Source organism: Pagrus pagrus (assembly GCF_965226575.1).
Source record: "Pagrus pagrus genome assembly, chromosome: 10".
In the NCBI taxonomy this organism is placed as follows: domain Eukaryota; kingdom Metazoa; phylum Chordata; class Actinopteri; order Spariformes; family Sparidae; genus Pagrus; species Pagrus pagrus.
This window is the reverse complement of record NC_140194.1, coordinates 25,712,817-25,740,286: the sequence shown is the minus strand read 5'-3', so window position 1 is coordinate 25,740,286 and position 27,470 is coordinate 25,712,817. Positions and strand designations below refer to the sequence as shown.

The 27,470-nt window shown below is 40.2% G+C and overlaps 1 protein-coding gene across 1 annotated transcript in view; it reads left to right on the top strand.

Annotated features, from left to right (window-relative positions):
* Window positions 1-27,470, top strand: part of cdh13 (cadherin 13, H-cadherin (heart)) — a 398,586-nt gene that overhangs the window by 191,616 nt on the left and 179,500 nt on the right. The gene's annotated exons all lie outside the window — the stretch shown is intronic.

Sequence of the window (27,470 nt, the reverse complement as noted above, 5' to 3'; positions counted from 1 at the left end):
CACATCCCTCATGCATTATGACTTTTATCTAACTCTCATAAACACAAACTGTCATACAAATAAACATTGCTGTCTGGCGCAGTGGCCAAGAGGTGTGAGCACAAAACCCACAGCCATGTACTGGACCACAAGATCACTGGTTAAAATCCCAACTTTTGGGAAGGCAGTTTCTGCATTTCCAGCAACGGGCATTTCACCGTTCACACTGCATTTTTAGCTGGAAATACATTTTCTTGTTCCAGACTCTTATTTTAATGGCAGATTATTGGTTGACAAATGGCTTCCCATGAGTACCCATCTTACTGAATTTGATTTAATTCACATTTCAGTTAACCTTTAACACAATCAATAAACCTTTTGTATTCATTTTGCTTTCTTTACACGAAAAATAATTTTATCACGTGTGGATCTAAAGATGGCATTTTTCTTAAGAAACATGTAAAAATGTTATTCAACCCTTATTGTTTATTCAGTCCTTATAGTTATAGTAGGCTTGTAACTGTGAAAGATTGACATTTCTGAACTTGGCATTTCCCAAGTGGTATCAGAAAAGACATTGTGGCAGTTTGATAGACAGCAATCTGCGCCACTACCTGCCCTCCATGAAAGGACTGAAAGCATACCATTTACATCTTCGTTTTACTCTTCACCTCCCTGCTGCGTCATGCCTTAACTGAAATAGTTTAAGCATATTCTATTGACATTTGTGTTAACATAAACTGAAAAGATAAATCAACCTCAGTCCAAAGGGACAGATGTAAAAGTGCCAATCAGAAGTGTGATTGTGAGTCCCTGCAATCACCCAGTTGTCATTTCAGTATTCAGCATACCTTGAGCATCAGTGCATGATGTCATGACTGCCACTGCAGTGAAATCCTGGAGATGTTTGTTACTTTACTGGGTCATTCATTTTATTTTTATGTAGGCTACTATCATTATTTACAAATCTTTACATGTAGTTGTTGCGGCTACAAATTCTGTACGTGCCAATTTTCGGCGTTTTAAAATTGGTGAACTCACTGAGGCAATCCAACTTTAAGACTTGGATCTCTTTTACACATCACCTTAATGCTAATGTTTGAAGATTGTTTTACATTACACTCTTACAGTCAGTGAATCCGTGCTTGAGCCAAATGTCTTTCAAACATTCATGAAATAAACATTAACACTAACAACTGTGATTTAATTTAGTTCAGAAATGCTTTGACTTACCACATATAACACAATATAGAGCACCAAATATTCACTGCGTGTTCTCTTCTCTGCACCTGAAACAGTTAATTGAGATTTTATATGAGATTTGAAGAAACTGGAAAGCAAAACCCCCTTTATATTACCCACTGTAAAACATTTTAGGACAGTTATCTGATTCTGATGATCGATACGTACTGACAGATTGTTACTTTATGGACTATAGTTTGAGTCTCTGCACTACATTTCCTCCCCTTCCCATCTCATGGTCAAGTGTTTCAAAATCAATCATGTTGAGGCAAAGCTGGCAGAGCCTTTGAGAAGCACCTCACCTCTGGCTTCTACTGTAAATCTAAAATCTCTTGGATGCCTTTGTCACTTTGTCACCGCAGTTTCTTTGTTGGTTCTCTGAGCTGCTGTCACCACTGCTGCTTTTCTTTTATTTTAATGTGACAGTTGTGCCCTCGCTGGGCTGAAATAAATGCAGTTCGAATGTATAGTGTTGCTATTTCAGAAAAACTTCTACATTGCTTATCTACTGCCATCTTTATACAAGCTGATTTTGTGTGCATCTTTGTGTCCTGATTTTGTTTAGAACAGGAAAGAATTCTGTGAAAAAATGTTGTTTTTTATTCTTTCTGGGTACAGCTGTGGTGTGAAGAACTGTCATCCCCCATACAATGGGTATGCTATGTGACATGATGTTTGGTGAGAATTGTGGAGGCGGTCACATCCTGGACAAACTGTGTGTTGTTTACTGCCATGTTCTGTTAGGCTCTTGCTGTTGAATGGGCTGCTATACTGGCCAACAGATCCGGATTTACATTTCTGCACCTACAACACATGAAATTCTTTATTGCTGAGGCTTTGTGGTAGAAAGCATTTAAGACAGACTATACAGCTTTTAGAAGGAATGAAGCATTCTGACGACACCTACTCAATGTATTCCTTACAATCCCACAATGTTTCCAGCTGTCACAGTTGCACCACATGGCGCTGATGATGAAATTAGCCAAAATCAGTTGCTTCACCCTGTGTGCTCCCGCTGTTCACCTTGAACATTGTTCAGCTGCTTCACTGAAAAGAAAAAAAGAGACCCTGAGGTCTACCCTTCTAGTGTCTTAAGGGTGAACATGATGCAGTGTACGGATTGTTTGCTGAATGTAGGTCCCAGTCACATGATTAGAAGCAGAAAACACAGGCGATACCACAAAAGGGTGAAATGAAACCCTACGCACGCAGATTCAGATGGTTCTCACTGTGTTTGTTCTCACATCATTAGTACAAAAAGCCAACAGACATAAACCTTAATCACCACCAGAGCTTCACAGATAAGAGGGATCAGTCAACAGGCAGGCAGTCGCAAACACACACTCACTCTCTCACAACCACACACACAGCTCTCCATAGAGACATTTTTGAGCGGCTGTCAAGTTCACGCTGAACTTGTGTTATGAATTGCTAATACAGACGCTGCTTATGCAATGGTACGCGTTAGGTAAGCAACAGCATGTCATTACTGGCTATACAGAATGGGATAATAAGCTGACAAACTTGCACAGTTGAATCTTGTGAGAATAATGCAGTCAATGTAAGAGTGCATTTTGATGTTTTTATACTACAGTAACAGAGCTGATAGGATTGAAACTGATTGTCATGGAGAAAAGAGGCAATTTCCTCTTTTTTCCATGCTTATGTGTATGATTTGATAATGTGGATTCCTCACCTAATGTAGAGAACTGATTATCTACAGTTCGATTGACTCACAATCGGACTGCACATGCAACCTTACATGCTTACAGAGTGTCTGTGTGCTTAGCTGTAGAGAAAATGAGCCAGCTGGGAGTGAAATACGACAAATCCCCAGCAGGAAAATCTCTTATTGGTTTGGCCCAAGTGAGGGCCAGACCTCACAAAACACCTGAATCATCATGGTAGTTTTAAGCCCTGACTCTGTTTAGTAGACAAGTTAACTCTGACTTCTGCAAGCTCAGCAGCAACACAATGTTGGAAAAGCTAATTTTATATTACCAGGTTAGATCTGATATCGCCCGCCAGAGACCTTCTTGCTCGACTTGATAGAATTGAATTTGGTTTTCTATGCAATTATTTGATACTGTGTGCTTTATTTTGAAATAAAAAAAAGCATCAATATCTAAGACACTGAGTAAATCCTTTTATAACCCCTGAGCTTCCTGTAAGCTGCTATTTCCTGAGTGGATTATAGCCTAGTTGAATAAACCAAAGTGAGCAAAACTAAATGAGCTGAAGTTTGATGTTATTCAGTATGGTATCTACTGACAGCTCCTTGGTATTTCTGTTGCCATGGATGCCAGATCGAATAGAGCTCAGAGATAAGATGAAGGATGCAGCTCTGAAGACTGTGCTTAGTGCATATGCCTGCATATCTGTGTACTAAATAGTCTACTTAGCCAACATGTCAGTTTCGCTTCAATGATCTATTTGGTAATATATCAATCATTCAAAGGACATTTAACAACTAGTCAGTTCCTGATTTGTTTTGTGGTCAGCAGTAGTAGATTTAAGATGAAGCCCACAGATAGTAAGTCATTTATCCATGCTTGTTGTCAACAGTGACCATAGTACTTGTAACAACATCTCAGGCCTATCTTAACGAAGTATATGACTCTTTGGTTGCTACATGGTCTACTTTGTTCAACAGCTAATCACTAACTATGTTGTTCTGCTGGACAATGTGCCAGAAATTGCTATTAAACTCCACACATATCCATAGTTCTAAGACTGCCTTGAAGGGCTGCACACCAGAGAAAACTAGCTCTCCTCTTCCACCACAAAAAAAGGACAAAAATCACGTCTATAATTCCCTGTGTGGAAAAAAATAATTTCCTTGCAGCTATTGTTGCAGTAACCTCATCTCAAAGGTCTAAGAGGCCAACCTAAATTCAGAGGTCAGTAAAATTAATTGTTCACCTTTTGACTTGCCTTTTACAGCCACAAAATGTATCATAGGAAACTTTTATTTCCTTGTATGAGATCTTGTGTTTAACTTGAGCATGTACTACAGTATATTAACAAATTGAATGAACAGAAGTGTTTTACTCTCTCTTGCTTACTGTGTTCTCACAGTTAAAGTTACACACGCTATGGGAATACATATTGCTGGAGAGTATGTTTTTATAGAAAGTGTTTGTTTTGGCTCGGTGCTACAATTCTTTATGTTTTTTGCGACAAAACCTTCAACCTCAAGCACCAAGGCATATTCTAAAAATCACTCTATGCAGTCTTGAAGGCAAGCATGAGTCTATAAATAAAGTAATGCTACTGTATATGTTGTGTGTGTTGCATGGTTTCATGTGCTCTTTCGAGTGAATATGTGTGCATCTGCTCTTCCACAATTATGTGAATGTGTGTGGTTGTGCGATCCGTTGCAGTGTGTGTGTGTGTGGGTTACACAGTAGAGGCTGGGCAGCAGGGAGAGCTGTAGGGGAGAATGTCACAGTGCACTGACATTTCTGTGCAAACTGATAACAAAGGCAGCCAAAGCCTGAGTCTTCTGGCAAGCCCTTCCTTCCTCTCTGTTTACTCCTCCACTCTTCATTTTTTTCTCTATCCCTCTTTATCGCCCTCATTCTCTTTTCCCTTCATGCCCTGTATTCCCTTGGGCTTTGTGTACACGCTATCCCACTCCCTTTTTCTCCCCACTCCCCCACATTCGCTGTTTGGCTATATTTTCCATCTTTGCCCTGTCTTCCGACTTTTTTATAACGACTCTTATTGACTTGCTTTTGCCTCACTATACCAGGGGTTGTCTTGTTTTGACCGCATCATGACTTTTTTCAAACCAAGTTTGGACTAGAGAGTATGGGCGACTTGCAATGATAGCAGTGTTTTTTGGGGAATGCTTTATTTACTTCCACCTACTAGTGTCATGAAACAAAAACAAAAGAACAATGCCAATGTTATGTACATTTTCTTGTTAACACATCCCTAATTGACCAATACTAAAAATATGCGTCCATCACTCAATACCGATTTTCACACTGTGTCTTTAGTCCGAATGTTTCCACTGAAGAATTAAATCTTAAATTTCCTTAAACATCAAACATCGCTCACACACGCACGTAGTTGTGGGGACTATTTTCAGCGACAGATTAATATATGTTTTGTGGTCTAGTGAGTGTAAACAACCGCAGGAGTATGCATGTGAATGATCAACTCAAAACAATCAAATATGTGTCATCAACCCAACACCCATATCATATTGCATTTCTGACACTCGCAAAGGGCAACACAACCTCATACCTAGACAACTGAATATTTTGATTGCCAATGACTTCAATATTGATGGAAATCACTGTTCCCAGCTTGACATTACCATTGTTGTATACCAGCAAAGGTTACGTAACTACTTGGTTATGTTGTGAAAGATTGTGGTTTGGGTTCAAATAAGTGTGTTTCAGGACCCTGAAGCAAAACATAGAGACAGACAGGTTTGTTTTACAACAAAAGGCAAGTGTTAATAGTGTTAGCTGATGTCCAGAAATCAAAGGCAGGCAACAAAATCCAATAAAATCAGGCTGGGGCAAACCCAAAAAAATAAAAATAAATACAAAACTGAACGAAAATACAAACCAAGATGAAGCTCAGGGAATACAGGAAACAAAAATTGCTGGGAAAAGACAAAGACAGGAAGTGGAAAGTCACCACAAGACACACGTGGGTGAATTCTACTAAATAAAACAGGAAATAACTAAATTTAAAACCCAAAACCATGACAACTTTTCTTAGTAGGTACACGTTACATGTGTAACTTAAGTTATAAATAACTCACAGTTGACTTTTGGTTTCACATGGGACATGAACAGTGATCTTCTGGGTAAAAGTCTTGTTTGTTTGACCCATCCTTCCCACAACATCCTCCTCCCTAGGCTGACTTTGTTGCGCTTTTTACCATGTCACCTGACTTCCTCCTTTGCTGTTATAATAACTACTACAGCCACAAGAGGTCGCCATCAAACAATAAATGTCAACATGGGTTGCTATTAAAAAGCTATGAAGTTATTCCTCATATCTGCGTGGGTATGGTAGTGTTACACTTATCAAATGTTTCCACCTTGTCATACACGTCTGTACTGAGCTTCACACACATATTTTGAGAGTCATTTGGGAGTCATTGTGGCAGCACCAGTGAAACAGTAAAATCACCGAAATGCATGCATATTGCCCACAGATTTACAGAAATGAAATGGTTTCATCTAAATTTTAGGGATGGAATGGTGTGCTGCTGGAAAATTACTGTGTTAAGACTGTCATGTTTTTGGCAATTTATGTTTTTCTCCCCTCTGCCAACACTATGCAGACAAGTTAAACCTAGCGTCTAGGTGATATATCTTGTGTAATTGGACATGATGGGGTATAAATGAAGATATTACTCATAGCCGAGTCTCTGTTTGTGTTCCAGACTAATTTGTGTTTATATCAGAGGTAATTAAGGCCCGAGTTCCTGCTGTGAGGGGGGAGAGGGATGGATCTGGTCGGCTGCTCTGCTCTCTGCTCTCTCACACACACATACACACACAGGCTAAATGAATACAACTTGGCAACATGGATATAAACTTTTATCATGTCACATGTCATTCCTTTTAAGTGTAATTAGTGACATCAATCTTGGCTCTGTTCTATTTTGGTGAGCTACTATCAGGGTTCTGACATTGTGCATGCTGGCTCCCTAATGTGGCTTAATGGAGGAGACCCATCACTATAAGTTACAGCTAAACAAAACAGGATTTCACCATCTGCCACCTGGTCTGAACAGGCACAAAAATAAGCCTCAGTCGCACAGAAATTGCAGTAGATTGCTCCTGACACACATTCTAGTGCCTGAAGTGCTGTTGTGATTACACGCACAAACCTTTACGCATACATTGTTAGCAGACCTGCGCTATGCTAGCCACTTCTGTAGAACCGTTGCCTGCGCCTCTGTATAGTTAGAGCATTGTCTGACCTGTAGTCATTAATATGTCCCCTGTCCTTCTGCTGCAGCATCACAACTGCTACACACAGTCCCTAGCAAGACCCTCGCACTGCCTGCATGCCGGAGACAAACCTCAGCAAAATAAAAGTTGTTCAACTTCAATAGCTAATTGCTAGCGCAGACGCCTCTTCTAAGTTTGGGGAAGACTAGTAGAAGAAGTTGAGGCAGACGGTTGGTGCTGTGCCAAGAGTAGTCAGTGAGTGCAGAGGAGGCAAGAACGAGATTGATTCAGGAGATAGATAATGATTCAACTGAGCGATTACACCAAAACTGGCAGGTAATTTGTAGCATGATAGTGCTCGTTTGCCCCATTATGGTCTCCGTCTCTGCCTTTCTCTCTCCCGCTCTGCCTTTGTTAGCTGGAGAACAGTCTGTCCAACACTCTACCAGGTGAACTGCTGTCCAACAATGCTTCATTATCAGCTTGTCAGCCTGAGAAAGCCTGGCAAATTAATGTCCAAGGTATCTGACGTGAATGCTGCCCAATTAACTTTGGGGTATTGCTGTGTTAGAATAAATGAGTTTTCCCCCCCTTTTGCACTTATGGATGTGTATGTACATGGTGCCATTTAGCTCGGTGAAGTAATAACCCCACCTGGTCAACTTTTTTCACTCTAATTACTTGGGGACTCATGTTTAGTCACTGTGTCTAAACTAAAAGTTATTAGATGAAAAGCCAGTGACATTTTCAAATAGAACGCTTTACGATACGTGATTAATAATGGAAAAATATGCATTGTGAATATGTCAATGCAACGTGATCTCAGGCCATATGGCCAGTGAATAGAAATGCATGCTTCAATCCACTGAGAAGCTCACTCATTTATATGCATCTGTTCTCTTTTCACCAGTAAAGGCATCATTGATTTTCCTGAGCCTTCTTAACTGAGCTATCTTCTTTTGAATTACCATAGGGAGCGATATGCATTACACCACTGAGAGGAAAAAATTGCATTCTAAATGGGCTTTATTTTCAACAGTGATTTGATCTGAATACATGTGAATAGGACTTTATTTGAATACATTTCTTTGGTTTGAAGTAAATTATTTTGCTCCCTTGCGGGCGTTATGTGGTTCCCTGCGTCATTCCAAAACTAAATAGCATCAGCATCCGTCTCTCTCCATCTCCCTCTGTCACTCTCCCTCCCTCTCCCTCCCTCCCCACTCCTTGTCATGCTTTAGTGTTATGTAGATGAGAATTTATTCCTCATTTCACAGACAGAGACTTGCCTAAAAGCAGAATGTGAAGCCCCAAAAGTATAGTTGTATAGGTGTATAGAGGATTGGGAATTCAAGGTATGACAATGGCTCAACTCTTGGCTTCCCTGGTGGCCGTTCCAGTACTTGAGTGCTGCTAATCTATTAAAGAGTTTCTATTCTCCTTTGCCCCTGCACAAAGTCCCACTTCAACTCGAGCTTGATTATCTGTCCCTCTCTCTGGTTCGGCAGGGACCTGCTTCACTCACTCACACACACACACACACACACACACACGCTCAAAACCTTCCGAGTCCAACCAGACAAACCAATCTCTCCCCATCGCCCCATATCCTCTACCCCTTCCTGACAAGAAAAGACAGCCGTTGCCCCTTTCAAAACTCCCATTGCACTCCAGGTTCCCCAATTTAGATTATCTCCCCTCTTTGTTTCACAAGACTGGTCGCAGCCATCGTAGCCCCCAACTACCCAGAAGTCCACTTTTTAAAAGGTTTCCAAGCAGAGACTTTCTGAGCAGATAGGAAATTGTAAGAGCTACCATTTCCTGGTTGTGGTGCAGCAGTTTATACCGCTTTACTTTGTGGAATTATCCTACATGGTTCTTCCTGTCCATACAGAGCCTGAACTGAACTCATTTGGAAGCACAAGAAAGATATGATGGACACAATCCACAGTCCTTATTCTGTTTAACAGTGCTTTCTGAAGTTCAGCTGGAGCTAATAAGAGCCTTCAGTAGACTTTTAAGAATCAAAAATCAGCTATCTTACAAATTTGACTTAGGTCGTCAGAGTTTACACATTCCCATTGTACACAAAAGCCTTATTTAGGCAGGTTTAAGTGAGGTTTTTGACTAGTGGAAAAGGGGTATAAGGTAGAAGAAAATGGGAACCTCTGGCTGAGCAAGCCAAGATATTGTGTTGTTTGAACTGGACAAACACCCTTACAAAGAGCTTCATTCTTGTTTTCTTTTACATAGTATACCGCTGATCTGGGCAACATGCACTGATTGTAATGTTATTGTAAGAGACAGCCTCCTCGATCTAGTCTAGCATATTTATTCTAAATTACTGCAGCATCCCACTGTGTTTGAGTGAAACTGTGTTGTACATGGTCACTGAGAATGTCCTCTGACTACTCCTGTGCTCCCGTCCTCTCTAATCTTCTGCTACAGTCCCGTGTTTTTTCTTTTTTTGATGATGGCAAGCAGTCCCCTGCCTTGCGCTTGGGCTTACGCACCGAAGAGCAACAGATCAGCTGAAGGCAAAAAACTCTTTGATTGAGTATTGATTTGGGATTGTCAGACAAGCAGAGATGACAAAGTTCACACATGAGAACAAGGCAGCGGCCTGCTGTGCATTTTCTGCTGTAATCAACTCTGCAGGGCAAAGAGATGTATCCATCAGTCAGGAATTACACGGCCTTGTCATCACTGTGGTGAGCTGCGTTCATGTGGTCACCAATCTTGTCAAAACACATGTGGCAAGGCAGCGACAGTAATGGAATTGTCAAGTCTTCACTACCTTATCACATGCTGTACATCACCTTTAAGCAAAGGAATTTGTGTTTCATAAGACATTTTCCAAATGAGTAATGAAAACATGGACAGAAATCAATAGGAATGGGACAATGTGAAAGACAAGGGTTGAACAGAAGCTCACAGATCAGTAACTAGCTGTTATAGAGGGATGGCTGTATTGATAGGAGCTTTGAGATGGGTGTAGCCATGTGAAGTGATGGCAAGATGAATTCGGGTATGTTCCTTTTCTTCTCTTCATTTATTTTTATTTTCTCTCTGACAGCTTGAAAAATGGTTTGGCGATGGAAATAAAACATATAGCGCTTGATAAAAATAGAATGCTGTCAGAGTCATATTTCCCTGAAGCTTTATAAAAAATTGCTTTTTCTGCATTCATTTATCAAGAAATGCACTGGTTTGTTTAGTCCCGTGAGGACGGACTGTGCAGTATTTATGTTCTAAACACAAAACAGAGAACCTTCTAATTGCCTCCATGAATGCTTTTATGGTTTTGAGCAGGAGAGTTAATCTCAGCATCTGAACGATTCCTGGAAGAATTGGGCAGTAATTGGTTGAATCAGCAACTCCACTGAACACAGCATGTATTATTTATGATTATTGACAGGTGAAGATCGATAAATAGGATCTTTTTTTAAATAGCATCTATTATTTAACAGTGGATGTTATCGACCACAGAAACAATTTCATCTCACCCTGGATAAAGACATTCCACTTCAATCAAGTAAGCAATTTAATCGTATAAAGATGATATATTATTAGTGCTGGAAACCATATTGAATATAGTCTCACACCCATACTTGAATTTGTTGCAGAAAATACTTGTAGAAAGCATGCACTCTGATTACTGTACAAAACACTGACACCATATTTCTCCAAATGTTAGATATTCTTGTTTTGGCTGCTGTGACCAGGGAGCAAGCCATGGAAGATATTGGCCATTCTCAAAGATTCTTTTAGCCATGGATGAAAAAGATAAAATGATTAAAGTGTCAGTCATCTGTTAGTTGGGTAGTAGGTCAACTACTTTGGTCCACACCAAAATATCTCAACATCTTTGAACGGATGGCCTTGAAATTTTGTTCATCTTCATGGACCCATGGTGAATACTTTTTATTCCCTGACATTTTATGTCTTGAGCAGCCAGTGTTTCTACTATTGGATGGATTGCTGTGATATTTCGTTCAGACTTTCATGGATGCTTCGGGATTAATTGCATTTGCTGATTAACTTTTCATCCAGTGCCATAATCAGGTAACAATTTGTGGTTAATGGCTTAATATTTGCAAAACTAATGACATTCCCATCAGCCTCAGCTGTACTTTGTGATGCTAATTAGGCAGTGATAGCATACTAATGCGCTAAACTAGGATGGTAAAACTTATACCTAATTCACTTCAGCATGTTAGCATTGTCTTTATGAGCATGCTGATGTTAGCATTTAGCTTAAAGCACTCCTCTGCTTACACTAGTCTTGTTCATATACAGCAATGCGGCTGTTAAAATCTGTCTGTCTCACTCAGTGACAAAGTCTTCCTGCGAGTGTCTTGCTGGGGACAAAGACGAGAAAGACTTGCAGAATGTAGATTCTCTTTGAATCTATACAGTTTACAACTTCTCACTACTTTTTTTTCTTTTGTGCAAAGAAATTCTTGATGTATTTTGTTATAGTATGGTCTTGTTACTACTGTTAGTGTTATACGTCTTTATGCCTATGTAGCTGATAGTCTGGTAATCTGTCAACTGCTTATTTTATGCCCCTGTGCTCCTCTCAGTCATCCACTTGATGGGACTAAGTCCAGCACAATCAGTCAGTAAGAAGTGTGGACTGGTAGCCGGTTCACCTCCTGGGCACTGCCAAGGTCCCTTACTGCTCAGGGCACCGAACTCTGGTGCAGCCCCCTTCACTTTACCATGAAAGTTATGTCATAAACATGTAATGTGAACCTGATATGGCATGTTTGGCAGAAATGTCGATATGGTATGTAGCCTGTGGCAAGCACAAATTTGAATATATCAGTGGTTTGGATAGATGTTCTGCTAACATTTTATTCTGGTGTCTAGGCTGTTTGCTGACAGTTCTTGGTGATATTATGACATATAATATAATATATCAAGGAAAATTACTCTTTTTATGGACACAGTTTGTCTTATTTAAATAATAGAATTCATGCAATAATGCACATGTAACCAACAGCCCTGACCTCTTTTGGCTTTTTCTGAGTAAGCACACACCATAATTGTGTCCTCAAGGATGTGTCTTCCTGCTGAACTCTCTACTCTTTACTTTTCTACTCATGGCCTCATGACAGAAACTCTTTAGTGCAGAGGGGAGAAAAAAAAATGTCAGCAACTTCAGCCTTGACATCCAACAGATTGCATTAGTTTTTATAATGCTGACACAGAATTTACTTCAAGAGACGGCTTGCAAAATATGCCACAGAAAGTTAAAAAGTATAAGGCACGTCCACAGATGGCTACAATACAGACAAACACACAGACATACAGGTGGTTGATTAAATAACAACATACTTGAAAAAGAAATAGAACTTTGAATGAACCACATCACCATGATAAATACTGCTACAGAGACAGTTCACATTAGGTTCAGTGTCAATTAGCAGTGCTTGTCTGCTACCTTTAAACTCTGATTCAGTGCTGTTTGGAATAGTTTGTCGTTATTTCTGAGACTACTCCTTGACATGATAAAAAACGTCTTGTTTATTGCGACTGCTTTTTTTTTAGCTTAAGTAATTTAGCCTCCTCTGAACTTTGTTAGTTTTCGCTCTCGATCTCTTCCAATCAGAGTGCCAACTTTACTGATATTTAGTTTTAGCTCAAAAGGTCTTTCTTTGATTCTACTGACTTGTTTTGCATATTTTGTCTTTGAGATTAAAGACACACTTACTAAGCCACTAAGCAACATGTCTGCAAATGACTGATACGTTCCAATCTGTCCTAAGTATCATATCAACATTTCTACATGTGTCATATTACATCCACATTACATGTTTATGGCCGCACTTTCATATCTGGAGTTGGAAGTGATTGTGGTGAAGTTCAGCCACGAGGCTGCCAAGCCAGTAACTGCAGTTCAAGACTGTGTTTTTAACATTTCCAAGTGTGGATATCACTGGATATCACTGGATAATTTTTGATAAAGGAGCACTGGGTTTCAGCATTTGTAAGCATGACACCACTATAAAATTTACCGAGACCTCAGGACAGTTTTCAGCATGGATATTTTTGACTGTAGCGACCAAAGCAGGTATTTTAAGCCAAATCATGATCTTTTCCTAACCCTAACCAAGTGGTTTCTGTGCCTAAACCTAACCATATAAGCACAGCGTTGTCACAACATGAAATTTAAATTTGAACCTAAAGATATGTAAAGTTGCACCATAAAGAAATGTACATTTTCAATATACCTGTTGGTTTCCAGGAACATACATTGCCAACATTTATTCAGGCACTTATTCAGGACAGAAATTATTTTATAAAAAGAGCAGATCTTAGTCAGCTGTGAATTCGACAGATGGCCTTTTGAAGATGAGAAGTAATTTTTTGACAGTCCATTATGTTTGATGAATATGTCTACAGTATGCCAGTCTAGCAGTCAATAAAGTCCTTGTGGTGTTTTGCTGTGCCGTGTTACAATAGACCAAAGCTTACAATCTGTATGAAACCGTTGCTTTGCACAGTAAACTGTATATTATGAATCATGTGTATGTGTCTTTTTGTCCTGTTATGAGAAGTGGCCTTTGTGTCGCTCCTGGTTTGATATCCCTGCCCCACTTATGACGGTGTCGGCTGGCCTCCCTCAGAGAAGTAGATTACACCGAGTTGCCTCATTCACTTTCATCTCCACCCAGAGGAACAATGACTTCAAACCTGTAGTGAAATTACAGTGATGGTGTTTCAGATTAGCCTACTCTGTCATGTAGTATTTCATTCTTGCCAGAGTTATGAAAATCTACCATCCACTATCTGTATATTTTCCACCCTCTGTGAATGCCATATTCGTTTTTTTTTCTTCTCGTCAACTTGAATGTAAACAATTGAAAATGTCTGAAGGCTCATGGGTTGGGGAGTTTGCGCTGTATTTTTGATGGACCCGGGGATTCAGTCCGACATGGCTGATATATTTTTGAGTGACATTTTATCTCTGCAATCTGGTTGATCTTAATGAGATTTCTGTCCTTCATTGGTGTGTGCGCGCGCATCAGTCTATGTGGGTGGCTGCGATTAAGTGGAAAAAGAGCCCCTATCAAACAATTTGTTTCTGACAGCGAAGGCTTACAGCCCAGAGGAGGCGGGACCTCTGCTGACCTTGGACTGCTGACTGGACTAAGGAGGCTTATGACACTTGCAAGATTGTCCATCTTAAACCTCTCTCAGGTCATTCACTTGAGTCAGGAAGTAAAGTGTTTGAAGAAGATTATAATAATATGGTCATTAATAAAGATTTATAAACCACAATACTTACAGATAATATAATAGATTTATAGGCTAAAATGAATTAGATGCTTTAAGAAAACAAAGTAAAATCCATAAATTGATATAACTGATTGATAGAACTGAATTCAACATTCTATAACTCGCATTGCAAATTGCATGAAAGTTCTCGTAGTGTGTTTTACATGTGTGTGGCTATAATGTGATTAACACCCTGCTGGTATTCAGGAGACACACTGCGAATGCCCACACAGAACCACACGTTAATGCCTAATTTATATCTCAAACACAGCTAGAGACCAAATGAATGCTAGTGTGGCCACCTTATTAAGCATGCACTTGCCTGTGGTTGCATCAGAAGTGAAAGCAAAAAAAAAAAGAAAGCGAGAGTGCAGGAGAGGAGCATGGATCTTCACATTTTCCATTAACAGGTTATTGTGTTTTTAGAGTTCGCTGGCTTTGATGGAACATTCGCTTTTGAACAGTAGGTAATCTCAGATGAAATTTTGTGATATGGATCTGTGTTATCAAAACGGGCCGTTATCTCTGCCACTGAGGATCTCACAGCCACTGTTTGCATTAACACTGTTGAAATTTTCTGTTGAATAAAGACACCAGGGGTTCATCTTCAAAAGCAAAACTGAAAATGTATGCTGGCGAAAAAGTGGTGCAGTAGTTAGTTAATGTCTGCCAGGTTTTTGTTTAAACCAAATTTGAACAAAATTGGCACAAAAAAAAAAAAAAAAATTAATGTCTAAATGCACTGAATTGTATATGAATTCACAAGTGGGCACCAGTGCTCCTACTGAGTACAATTATACCATTGCAGAGGAAGAGGCCGCAACAGTACAACATAAATGCAGGTCAAATCTCAAACAGGGAAAGCAATATAGACAATAGAAACAATCATGTCTTATAGGAAGCTCACATCTGGTCTTTGTGGAACTCCAAGGGGTTTATTTTATTCTGCCAGGTTTTGGCTTCAGTCAAAGCGAAAACAGTTGATCAGTCATATGACTTAAATGTTAACTACATCAGGACTCACTAGGAAGAGAAAGGCAAAAATCATCAAGGAAGGGGAAACAAAGTTATCTCAAACGAGCCCCCAAGTGAGAGTAAAAACTAAAAAAAACTGCTAAACTGAAAAGAAAAACTATCTAATTATTTCTTCAATTTCATCAGCCTTTTCCAATATGATACTTTGAAACGTGTGTAAAAAGAATACATTGATGGAAATGTGACACTGAATAGTGAGAAATAATAATCACAAATGCATGATACCTTTTATTGAATATAATAATAGTCCATTAAAAGTCAATCAAATGCACCGCTATTGATATAAAGGACATTTGTGGAAACCAAGAGACACAAAGCAGCTAGATTCAAGTTTTTTGCAAAAAATAAATTGCACTACACTGCACACCTACTAATGGTATTACATCAGTGCAGCTATTTCAAAAAGTGCCATGTCAAACCAACCCAGATAGGAAGTGAAAGCATTTTTTGCTTAACTACTCTAGCATTACTTTGAATAAGTTGTAGATACAGTTAATGAGAAGAGAAAAAGGAACTGTGTGGACTATACTGTATGTGGCTGGGAGCAGTGTCTTCCAGATAAAGCAAAATGCAAGGGAATCAGTGGTCCATCCATAATGTAGAACATCCACACAGCAATACAGCTTTTAATGTCAACGTACAATTTGTGTTTTTAATTCAGCAGAGTTTATGTGAAGGAATAAAGGGAATTCTCAGCCTCTTCGACCCCTACATTTTTTTCTGTTGCCAGTTTATCCTTTTCTTGTGTCCACCAGTGTCTAACACCCCACTGTCCACGTGCACGTCAGAACTCTGATGTCCAGTAACACACTGTTCCTCCGTTTCAGTCATGGATTACAGTGGAAAATGTGCACAATCCCATTTGTTGCAACAAATACCCTCCAATCTCTGTGGGCTCTGTGGCTGTGCAGCGTCCATCAGCCATCACTGTCAGCCTGAGCCTCTCCAGCCTGTCTGCCCATCTTGTGACTCTACCACAGTGCTGCTATTTAACGCCAGGCAGCAGTTGTTTCTCTTCAGCACTGTGTTGTGCCACACATGGCTCAAGTGTGGACCTTGAAAGCATAATGCTGTACATTACGTTGCCAACATTGTCTCTTCTCTGGCTAGAGTTATCTGATATAAACATCTACCATCACTGAGTAATATGCTTGGCTACAGCCCTCTATATTGCTGCAAAACAGCCCAGAAAAAAGAAACAGCCATTTTCTGGCATGAAGTCTGCTGCAAAACTCAGCCAGGACTTAGGATCAAGGTTTGGCATTCGCATTTAGGAAAAAAAACATTTAAAAATACATAATGTCAGCAATGTTGACATCTCCTGTCAAAATTACAGTCATGTTAACTGCTTCCTACCACAAAATTAGGTCTGTTTTTTGGTGCTTTCATTGGACTCTTCATTAATCCCTAGGGAAGGTAAAGCACTGCAAAGTCAGAGCTATAATAACCTTTTTTTTAGTGTGTGTGTGTGTGTGTGTGTGTGTGTGTGTGTGTGTGTGTGTGTGTGTGGCGGTAGAATCGTGTCATAATGCGTGCGCACCTATCAACTGAACGTGTCACACGCACGTGCTTTGACGCCTGCGCAGCAAGCAGCGCCTGACGTGTAATGTAGTTTCCCCATTGACTTATAATGGTCCCCCGTTCATGCGTATGACTGCTGCACGCCGGTAATCACACGACGCGTAGTGACTACGTGTAACATTCATGCGTTTTTATGCGAACGCACGCATTAACGCTCGCATGAAGATAATTGAACATTTTTGTCACACGCTCACATGTAGGCGGAAATGACGTGCGCAAACTATGTCACACGTAACAAGATGCTGCGTGCGTACGAAGCAGCGTGCGCACGTCTGTCTGTCACTGTTTGACAAATGTTGTCACGCGTTCACACACGCGTGCGGTCGCAGTTTCTGATGTGCGACCGGAAGTTGATCTGCACACCGCGTACGTGAACGCCTCGCGTAGTTGGCCTTTTCATTTTATTGAAGTGTCGTCAACCAGGGGAGGCAGCAGTGAGCCAGACACTGCTGCCAGCATCTCAAAAGAAGAATGAGAAGGAGGAGAAGTGTTTTTTTTGTTATATATATATGTATGTATGTATAAAAAACGCTGCTGCTCGAGTCCTCAGTGGGACCAGGACGGTGGATCATTGATAAAAGTGCGTGCTTCCCCCGCCCCTCCCAACAAAAGTCCTGGGAGTGTGTTGCAGCTGTTCAGGTGCACAAACCTAACGCACCTCTCCAGCGGTCCCAGCAGTTCTCAATGAAGTGATTACCTGCGGGGGGCGTGGTTAACTTACAAATGTTTGTCATTGATTTTGTGTCTTATGTGAGAAACAAAGTAAAAGAAACAGCAACAGAACTCTTTCTCTGTCTTCATGGAACAAATGAATCATGTCATGTAAAAGTCTGTATGTCTGTATCTCGTATTGGATCGATGGCTTCATCTACTGGATGAACATGGAACACAGAACAACTACGCGAGGCGCTCACGTACGCGGTGTGTTGCGCACGGTGCAGATCAACTTCCGGTCGCACATCAGAAACTGCGACCGCACGCGTGTGTGAACGCGTGACAACATTTGTCAAACAGTGACAGACAGACGTGCGCACGCTGCTTCGTACGCACGCAGCTTCTTGTTACGCGTGAAATACAGTCTGCACGTAACAACGCACGCACGCATAACAAAATTCTCATGCGTGCACACACCCGTAGCTGCGCATCTCTCTGGTTGTTTTGACATTGATATACCTTCATTGTGTGTGTGTGTGTGTGTGTGTGTGTGTGTGTGTGTGTGTGTGTGTGTGTGTGTGTGTGTGTGTGTGTGTGTGTGTGTGTGTGTGTGTGTGTGTGTGTGTGTGTGTGTGTGTGTGTGTGTGTGTGTGTGTGTGTGTGTGTGCGCGCATCTATCAGTGCAACTGATAGATGCACTATTTCTTAGAAATGCTTAATGTTGCAACATTCAAAACTGCCACCAAAAACACTTTGTTCAAATAAGGGAAAACACCTGAAAGATGTAAACATTAAACGCACAATATGATCCCTTTTCCGCTAGGGGTCTCTATGAAAACCAAACAAAAGACACGCCCAGAGTCACTCCGGATTCTAGTTTGCTGTGGAGGAAAGCTCTGAGATTACTTTTTAACTTAAGTTATTAAAAAGTGGATTTATCTTCACTCCTGTTTATCAACCTGACTGCAGCAGAAATACACAAAGGTGACCTCCATTGTTGGGTGTTTAATGTACTGTAATGTTGACTGCTGGCTGGAGCTGGAGAGAAAATGTACTTTATGTCCTGAACGTATCATCACAGAGAAGAGATGGTTAAAGAAGTGAGAGAACCAGAGTCTCTGGTGAGTGCTGAGTTTAGTGAGCGTTGACTGTGTGATCTGGATGTTTGGGGCGAATAAGCACTTGTACAAGTAACGCAAATAAATAGAAAGGATCCTGCAGTCAAACTCACATGGCTGGTGGTGAACCCACTATTAAACAAATATTCATGTTTGAGGTAATGTTTCAAAGTTTTATTGACGCGTGACTCCTCGATATATTATAGTCATACGTTATTATTCAATATTAGCGATTTGTGGTGTTAATATATTCTACAAATTCAAAAGCTGTTTTTTTTTTGTTTGTATTTTTTGCATACGTTGCAGTCTTATTGAGGGAGTTTAGCAGCAAGTAAAGGCAGCTTGTTCACTTTGACATATAACCCATATTCATATTGGGGCACACTTCTTCCTTTGTTGACAAGGAATATTGGCAGGGGATGTAAATACTGAAGTCCAATATGAATGTTTCCCCTCAGGATACTGGGCTGGTTGTATGATACCGGGTCAAGTTGTTAAGGTAAACATGTTAGCAAACAACTGCCTACACATGCAGCATAGAGTGCAACATAGGCCGCTCTGCAGAGTCACTTATTTTATCATGTGTTGACTTGTAGGTATTATATTCACTCGCCTCCAGGCCCCGGGACCATCTGCCAGCTCTTGAGAAAATGTTTGCGTTTCATCTCATTTTTTTCAGTTCTCCATTATTTTCTTATAGTTTGTACTGGGCAGATAGCATATTTTTCATTAGCAGGGTCGTATACAATCAACTGAAGCACAACTAAACAGGGAAGGATTATTTTATTATTTTTTTACTATTCATATCATGTTTCTCTCTTTGTAAAAATATACAGTATATTCTTAGAGCACCTTGAAGTGATGTTCGGTCATGTTACATATGCGTGTCACGTTCAAACAGATATGTACTCTTCTACTCTGTGTGAACAGAGTATTGTTTGTCAGTATTTTGATGATAACAGACCTCTATTTTTTCTTCTTTGATCACTGATGGAATCCAAGTTGTGTGAAAGCCCTGCTCTAAATAAATTCTTTTAAATGGAAATTGGAACCATGTCTCACAAACTTCAAAGGCTCCTTTTTCATTGCATTGTTCTTCTGTGACGCACAGGGATAAATAAAGCATTGTGTATCATACACCAGTCTGTAGCCATGAGCAATACCTCGATTTGAAGAAGTCAAAGCATCCATCAGAGCAAAATGGCACATCTTTAACAAGTTAAAGGTCAGGCTGAAAGATTTCTGCCCTGACTCACGCCCTCTAGCCATCTTTTTGAGCATCTGTCAGTGTTTCATGTTTTATCAACAAAATCTAAAAGGAAAATGTTCAGAAAAATTGAATTCAAAACCTTTTAACCTCTTCGGTTTAATGTAATTGTTTTGACTCTTCTCTCTTTTCCAGTCTCTGTCTCTCTCTTTTTGTAGCTTTTTTTCATAAGCTGTGTTTGTACGAATGCATTACATTAATGCAATATTAATGTAACAGTTCACCCCAAAATGAAAAGTCAGTCATTATCTACCCATCCCCATGCCAATGAAGAATGGGGTGAAGTTTCAAATTACATGATGTAGATGGGTACTTGCTTTAAAACAACATTAAAAAAGGGAACATAAGACTGCTCCTTACAGCTCAATTGGCGTAATCCAAGTCTTCGGAAACTCCAAGATTCCGAATTGATTTGGAAAGATGTTATTTACACCCTTTTTGAAGCCAAAATCTTTACTGTAGCTTCTGAGCGAAAAGAGTCTGAAGCGGGTGCAATGAAACTGCACGCCAAAGGTCTTTTCAAATCAATTTGAGATCTCAGGGTTTCCAGTGACTTGGATTACGCCGGACAAGCTGTAATAAGCAATTTTTATGGGTTTTGTTGTTTTTTTGCCATGGTTAAAGCTTCAGAAGTTCTGTTTTGTAGAATATGGAACTTCCATCAGCATCGGGGTGAGTAGATAATGACTGAACCTTTCATTTTGGGTAAACTGTTACTTTAATTAAGTATCAAAAGATGCAAGATGGCACTGACAAATCCTCAAAAAACAACAAAAAAAACAACAACAAAAAACGGTTTAATCATATGTCACTACGATACAGTTGCTGAACATTATGACATTTGGCCAATACTACTAATGGCACAGTTTGAACTGGCCAATCTGAGAGTCCAGTGCACAGAAATTCATAATATATTTATAGTGAAGAGAGGGTAATTAAACCATGTTTTGTTCACTGGAAGGGCAACCTAGAAGGCACTTAATCATGTTTTATCTACCACTGGGGCATCCAAGAGGGCACTTTTGTGGCATTTATTCAAACATGGTAATCTCCCCCTCTGCCCCAGCATCAGTGGTTGGGGGTAAGGCTTGGTTAGGTTTGGGCACCAACATTGGGGTCAGAGAAAGATCATCGTTTGGGTAAAAATTCCTTTCCCTTGTGGTTACAGTAATACCACATGATTATAGTTAGGAACAATCATCGTCTTTGTTAAAACTAACGTTGACTGTCGATAGTAAAACTGGAAACGGCAGCCCCCTGTGGCAAAGTCCCACACCCTCTTGGCTCATCCACCCCAACCTCTGCCCATGCAGCCTCTTACAGAATTAATGTTGTCTTACTTCTTAACTGGTGAATCATTATTACGATATTGTTTTACAATAGCAAGTACCAAGTAGTGTGTCTGTTTTGGAAAACAATGCAGAATAGTTTTTGTTTCAGGCTCTTAAAAGCATGCCCACTGTTCTCCACACTGCCTGCAAAAAGCATTGTCTTGTTAATAGCCTACTATATCATCCTCCCATCACTGTCAGTGTCCTGTCTTCAACCATCCTGTACTGTAACAAGTTCGGTGAATACTGTGAATAGTCATAATCATAACACTCCAAGTCAAGGGCGGACAAAACGACAGTGGAACCATAGCTGCTCGTATAAGTCTACTTGAAAGAATGAAGATTTCTCATAGATTCAAGGACACACAGTAAGAGGACGAGAGTGAGTTTGAGGAATGTACTCGATATAAAGGGCTTTATCAAGTCTTGATTGTTTTGATGTCATTGATTATGTTATGGGCAGAAATCAAGAACAATGGGTGAACAAAACATCATTCAAGCAACATTCTTCTCTGTAGACATCTATTGTATCTCTGTCTGTCTTTTTGTTTATTTATAATAGTCCGATCATTTAGGGAGTGCACTTGGGTTTTGTCTGTGTACTGTAAAAATGTTGCTGCCCTTGAACGTCTGTTCTTTCTTTCCTCTCTTTTAAAGTTTATATTTAGTTTAAAAAATATGAAGATCTCTGGGGACAGTAATATTCCTGGAATGCAGTGCCGGCCCAAGCCTTTTGGGGGCCCTAAGCAGAATTTGATTTGGGGCCCCCCTCCCACCACCGCAGAGTCACCTGTGCTTGACAACTATTGACACAAATGTCAAATTATAATGTTACATTATAAATTGTATTAATACAGTGACGGATTATGAACTACTGTCCCCCTGGGCACAGATGCCATGAGGATCCCCCCCTACCTTATTTGTACGAAAGTAGGTGCAAATGGGCGAAGGTGGGTCTGGGGGTCCTCCCCCAGAAAATTCTGAATTTGGTAGATGTGATGTACAATATATGCCTCTGAGACTTTAAAGTCCTTGACCAACGGCAGTTATTACAAATGAAGAACTAAAAGAGCCATCTTTGACTGTCTTGACTCAAAAAAGTAGTGCAAAAAATCCTTAATTGTGTTAAGTTAAAAAGGGTATCATTTTCCCCGGACTTTTCACCGGACTTTTTTGTCATGCACTCGTCATGCAAATGCCTGTGGTGATTTTTCAAGTGCCGGTATAAAGTGGTTGTGTTTCCGCTGGATGTTGCAACGTTAGCGCGACAGGTTTTGCACAGTACCTGTTTCTGGTGCACGTCTGCAGCCTCAAACCCGAAATACTCCCAAATGACCGACGTGCTATTTTTCTTGGGGATTAAATCCCCTAACCAGCTGATTTCAGAACACGTTAAGGAGCAGGTTAATACTGATTGGTTAACGTGACCTGTCCACGAGTAGCATGCCGCTTCTGATTGGTGAGCTTGGCAGGATGGTAGGGAGACGGCACGTATGTGTAAAATAGTTGACACAACAGATCCTGGGTCAGTCAGGAGCGCTGCAAAAACCGCAGCTTTGGCGATCACATGATCGCATTGTCTGAAATCGCAATTTCAATCAGAAAACAATAAATCGTTCAGCCCTATTCTGGTGCATTTTTGGAATGGCCAGCTGGAGAAGGGTAATACCTAAATCCGTTCAGATTCATAGCCTTTTGCTTTTTGACTTATTGAGGTAGTGACTTCACGCAACGACTTGGGCTTCAGGGCCCCTTGACCTCTTGGGCCCGGTAGGCTCATTCAGTAATCCATCCTTGCTCACATGCCACAAATGTTTTGGGGCTCCTGGCCCCTCTAGACCTCGGGCCCCCTGGACTTGGTAGACCCCTGTATTAATATAGTTGTTATATACACCAAATCAGTCACCTTTTAACCTTAGAGGGTACTAAAATCACAAATTTATTTTAAACCTTCGTATTCAAAGTGAAGCACTAAGTGTGGTTTACTGAACTTGAATTGAAAAATAACAAAATTGCATTTGTTGTAAACAAGTGTGGCCAGGTCTTAAATGAGGAGACCGGACACAGTAGAATAATTATTGTGGGTCTTTTATTCCCCGACTGCAATTTATAAAAGAAACAGCATTAACACTGCAATTTTGAGGATTTGAGGTAATCAGTATTAAACAAACAAAATATTTTTCCTCACTGTATGTCACATTGACGGTAAACCTCAGTTAGCTTATGAACTTCAAACACTTATCTCTGTGTCCTAGACATTTGCTCTAGTTAAAAGTGACTCTAGGCTTGACTAGACACTCTAGACTTGACTACACAACAGTAGTGGCTCTTTCTGAATAAATAAAATAAAAAACAGAAAAACAAATAAATACATTTTCCTAGCCACATAACTCATAGTCACATTACAGCATATTCTTTAGTTCACAGAAAACATACTGTAAATTACACTAATGAACAAAATACTATATAATATATTTTCAAGTAAACATTCTTGCATGAGCTTAAAACACATTTTGTGAAACTCACTCTCACTCCTGTGTGCAGCTTGCGCGCCAAGTCACACACCTTGACCTCAGTGCGCTCCATCTCCCCTCTAAATTCATCAAACGCATAAAAATGGACACAGTTTATGCAAACAGTTATTCTTGTGCTTTATCAATGTTAATAGGGATAATTTTCACATGCGACATCAAAATACACACCTCAGCAGTCCGTCTTTCATTCCCGCTACTGCTACTTCCATGTAACTAACTTGTCGTGGAAATTTTCTGCTCTTGGTGACGAATGAAATAGAGAATCGCCGGCCAACAAAGTTTTATTTTCTTTGCAAAGAAAAGGTCAATCAACATGCGAGCGGTTCAAAATGAAGAAAGACCCTGAACATCAGGAAACTTGAACATTTATATCTGAGGAAAAGCCCACCCCTTGGGTGTGTTTTACATCCTTTGTCTGCTGTGGGGTCGGCCCCCTACTCAGGGTGTCTTTTCACACTCTTGTCTTTCACAGGTATTGGCACCGACATCCTGGAGTGTGATTAAGAGGTCTAATCAACACAATTTAAAATACAAAAGGGTTTGAGTATATCATGAGAAAGTGAGAGGTTGGGTGTCTCCGAAACTTGAAATGCAATTACAAGGTCTAGACATTAAAATACACAAATGGGTAGCAAACAAAAAGAGATCTGATACCTTGGGGGAAAGCAGGGTATGGAGGCGTCTCAAGTAAAAAGGACAGTGTCACCTAAACAAAAAGAAACTGCTAACACAGTAATAATTCCCTACAGAATAATAAAACACTGTCTTAACAGTCTGAAAACAGTCTTGGTCTCTTGTTCACCTGGCTACACAAGTAAAAATTTTAAAAAATAATAATCACATATTTTTTTCTCGAGTTCGCTTATGCCTCGGGCTGGCTCTGCTGGAATGCTTTACTGAGAAGCATTGCTGAATTATATGTATGTTGAAACAATCTCAATCCAATTTTTTGATCATTTCAGGCATTTTGACACTGAGCCAGAAGTGAATTTTGGGTGAGAAACAAGCTAGTAAGCGCCATGCTTCTTCCACTCCACTGTAAATTTCATCCGGACCTGGTGGTCACATTATGTCACAGTTCCACTGTTGGTTTCCTTGCCTCCTTTGCCTTATCCCCGGTAGAGCTGTAACCCAGTGTGGTGGTTCAACTGACAGCATAATTCCCTCCATGCATTATCTACTCTCTCTTCTCTTAGATCGGCTGCCATGAAATTTGATACAGATACGTGTGCCCCTCAGGATGAATGTCAGACTTTTCATCATTTAGCTTTGTGTTCAATGATTTTAACATGCCAACATGCTAAACTAACATGGTGAACATGGTAACATTATACTAAGGTAACCACATTTGTGAAATGAAAACCAGGGACATTTCCAGTCCATTGATCAAAAACGTTAACATTATTATCTATGGAATAAAAAAGGGGGGGACAATTCCATTGTCATGTATTTTGGCCATGGTAACTGTTTAATTGTACTAAAATATGGTTCAGATGTTTAAAGTTGAGCTAACGTCTGTGCTGAACTTCTTTTTATATTTTATATATTATTGAGTAGTTTAATCTACAGCAATGCATTGTACTGTATAAGACCATCATATGTTTGTAGCGTTGCTGTCCAGTGAGAAGCACGAATCTCTGAAAAACTAAAGCTGATAAATGTGGTGGAGCACAATATATGCCTCTGAGACATAGTGGAGTTTTTTCCTCCTCTCACACTCGTCTCCTTCCTCTCCAGTCTTAAAAGAGACCTTTTGTGCCTTTTCTGTATTTTCCCTTCCCTTCAGTGTGTTTTATAGGTTCTTGTGCATGTAAAGGTTCTTTAAAGTTTAAAAGCCCAAAGTGTACGCCAACGGGAGCTCATCTCTCCCACAGAAAACACTGCTTCTGAAGTGCCTGAAACACCTTGTCAGTAGTCCCGCGTTTAATTCTGTAACTTCTTGACATCACACTACGTCACCATGTCACACATTTGTATAATACATGCCTACATTTAAAGTAGTAGTGAAGCCAACTGGAAGCTGAAAACTCATCAGAGACACAGTGAGCAGTGCTGGCTCAGGCATGCATCAGCTGACCAATCAGGGGAAACTGGGTATTCAGGAGGAGGGCATCCCTCAAGAGACAGGAGCTAGAACAGAGTGGGCAGTATGAGAAAACTGATGTTTTATCATCATATTGTAGAGGTAACTAAAAAAAAAAAAATAGGAACCTGAAAATGAGCATAATTTGTCTCCGTCACTTCCGGGGACAGCTCCAGTCAGGGACAGGCCACCAAAAACTGGACTGTCCCCAGAAAACAGGGACATTACTGCATTGTCACATCATGTTAGCATGATGTTGGCTTAGTTCAAGCACCACTGTCACACAGATCAAAGCTACTAGTGCCACCAGCTGGCATGGCTGTACACGCTTCATCTTGTTTTACAGAAAAAGTTCGCTCAAGAAATAGATGGTAGAATGTACAATTTTAACTTTCGGCTCTTGCTTTTGATAATATCTTTTTTTAATTTATCTGAAGTCACAGTAACTCTGCAGATATTTACAGACATAAACCCAATTAAACTCAGTATTATTAGCAGCCCTTTAGATAATTAAGGCTGGAAATGTCTGCTGTATTAGTACAGAATCAGCATTTCCTTTGTCAATTTGTTCCATCCTCTTTCTTTCCAAAATCATGGCTAATGGTCAGTGCACATCAACGGAGACTTAAGATTTGAGCAACCATAACTTAACAAAAAAGAAGCTTTGTGTTGCTCTACCGCAGTTTTTGCTTTTGCTATGACTCACTCCAAACTCTGCATCCTCTCCCTCTCGTCCCTCCGCTCTACTGTACAGTCGCTAGCTGCTCTGAACTGATTGCCTCCTTTTACTGGGTGAGATCAGATGAATGCCCACTAATAGGTTTTCAGTTTTATTCACTGAGCCCCTGGTACAGAATTAGAGGGATTTTCCGGGGGTAATTAATTGAAGTGTCCTTTTAAAGGGGAAGTATCTTTTGTCTTGATTTAGTGAGTGGAGTCATTAGCCGAAACCTCAATGGTGGAGGAGCAGAGAGATTATGGATTGGTGAATCTCACATTCGCAGCTGAGTTACTGCGGTCATTTTGAGAATCATATAGGAGGTTATCATCCAAGCAGTCATCGAACATTATTGTTAATCTCACATATACTGAGGATATATGCACTGATATGACTCTGTATTTCATCAACAGCGATATCTACCCATTCAACAATTATAACTTGTTTAGGCAAGCAAAGACAAAAACAATTGAAATATGGAAATTAACAGCTCCAGTGATGCAGACACATGTTGTGCTTTTGTGTTACAGATATGCATGCAAGACTCTGTGCCACTGCATATGGTATACAGTGTATCTGCACCTGTGTTTCTTCACGCCAGACTGCACGTTTGCAGGTGGTGTTTGTATGTTCTGGCATGTGGATTTAACACAGAGGTGTCACTGTGGGAAGGGTGAGCTGTGTGTTCTGTCTCCCTGCAGTTACAAGCCCTGT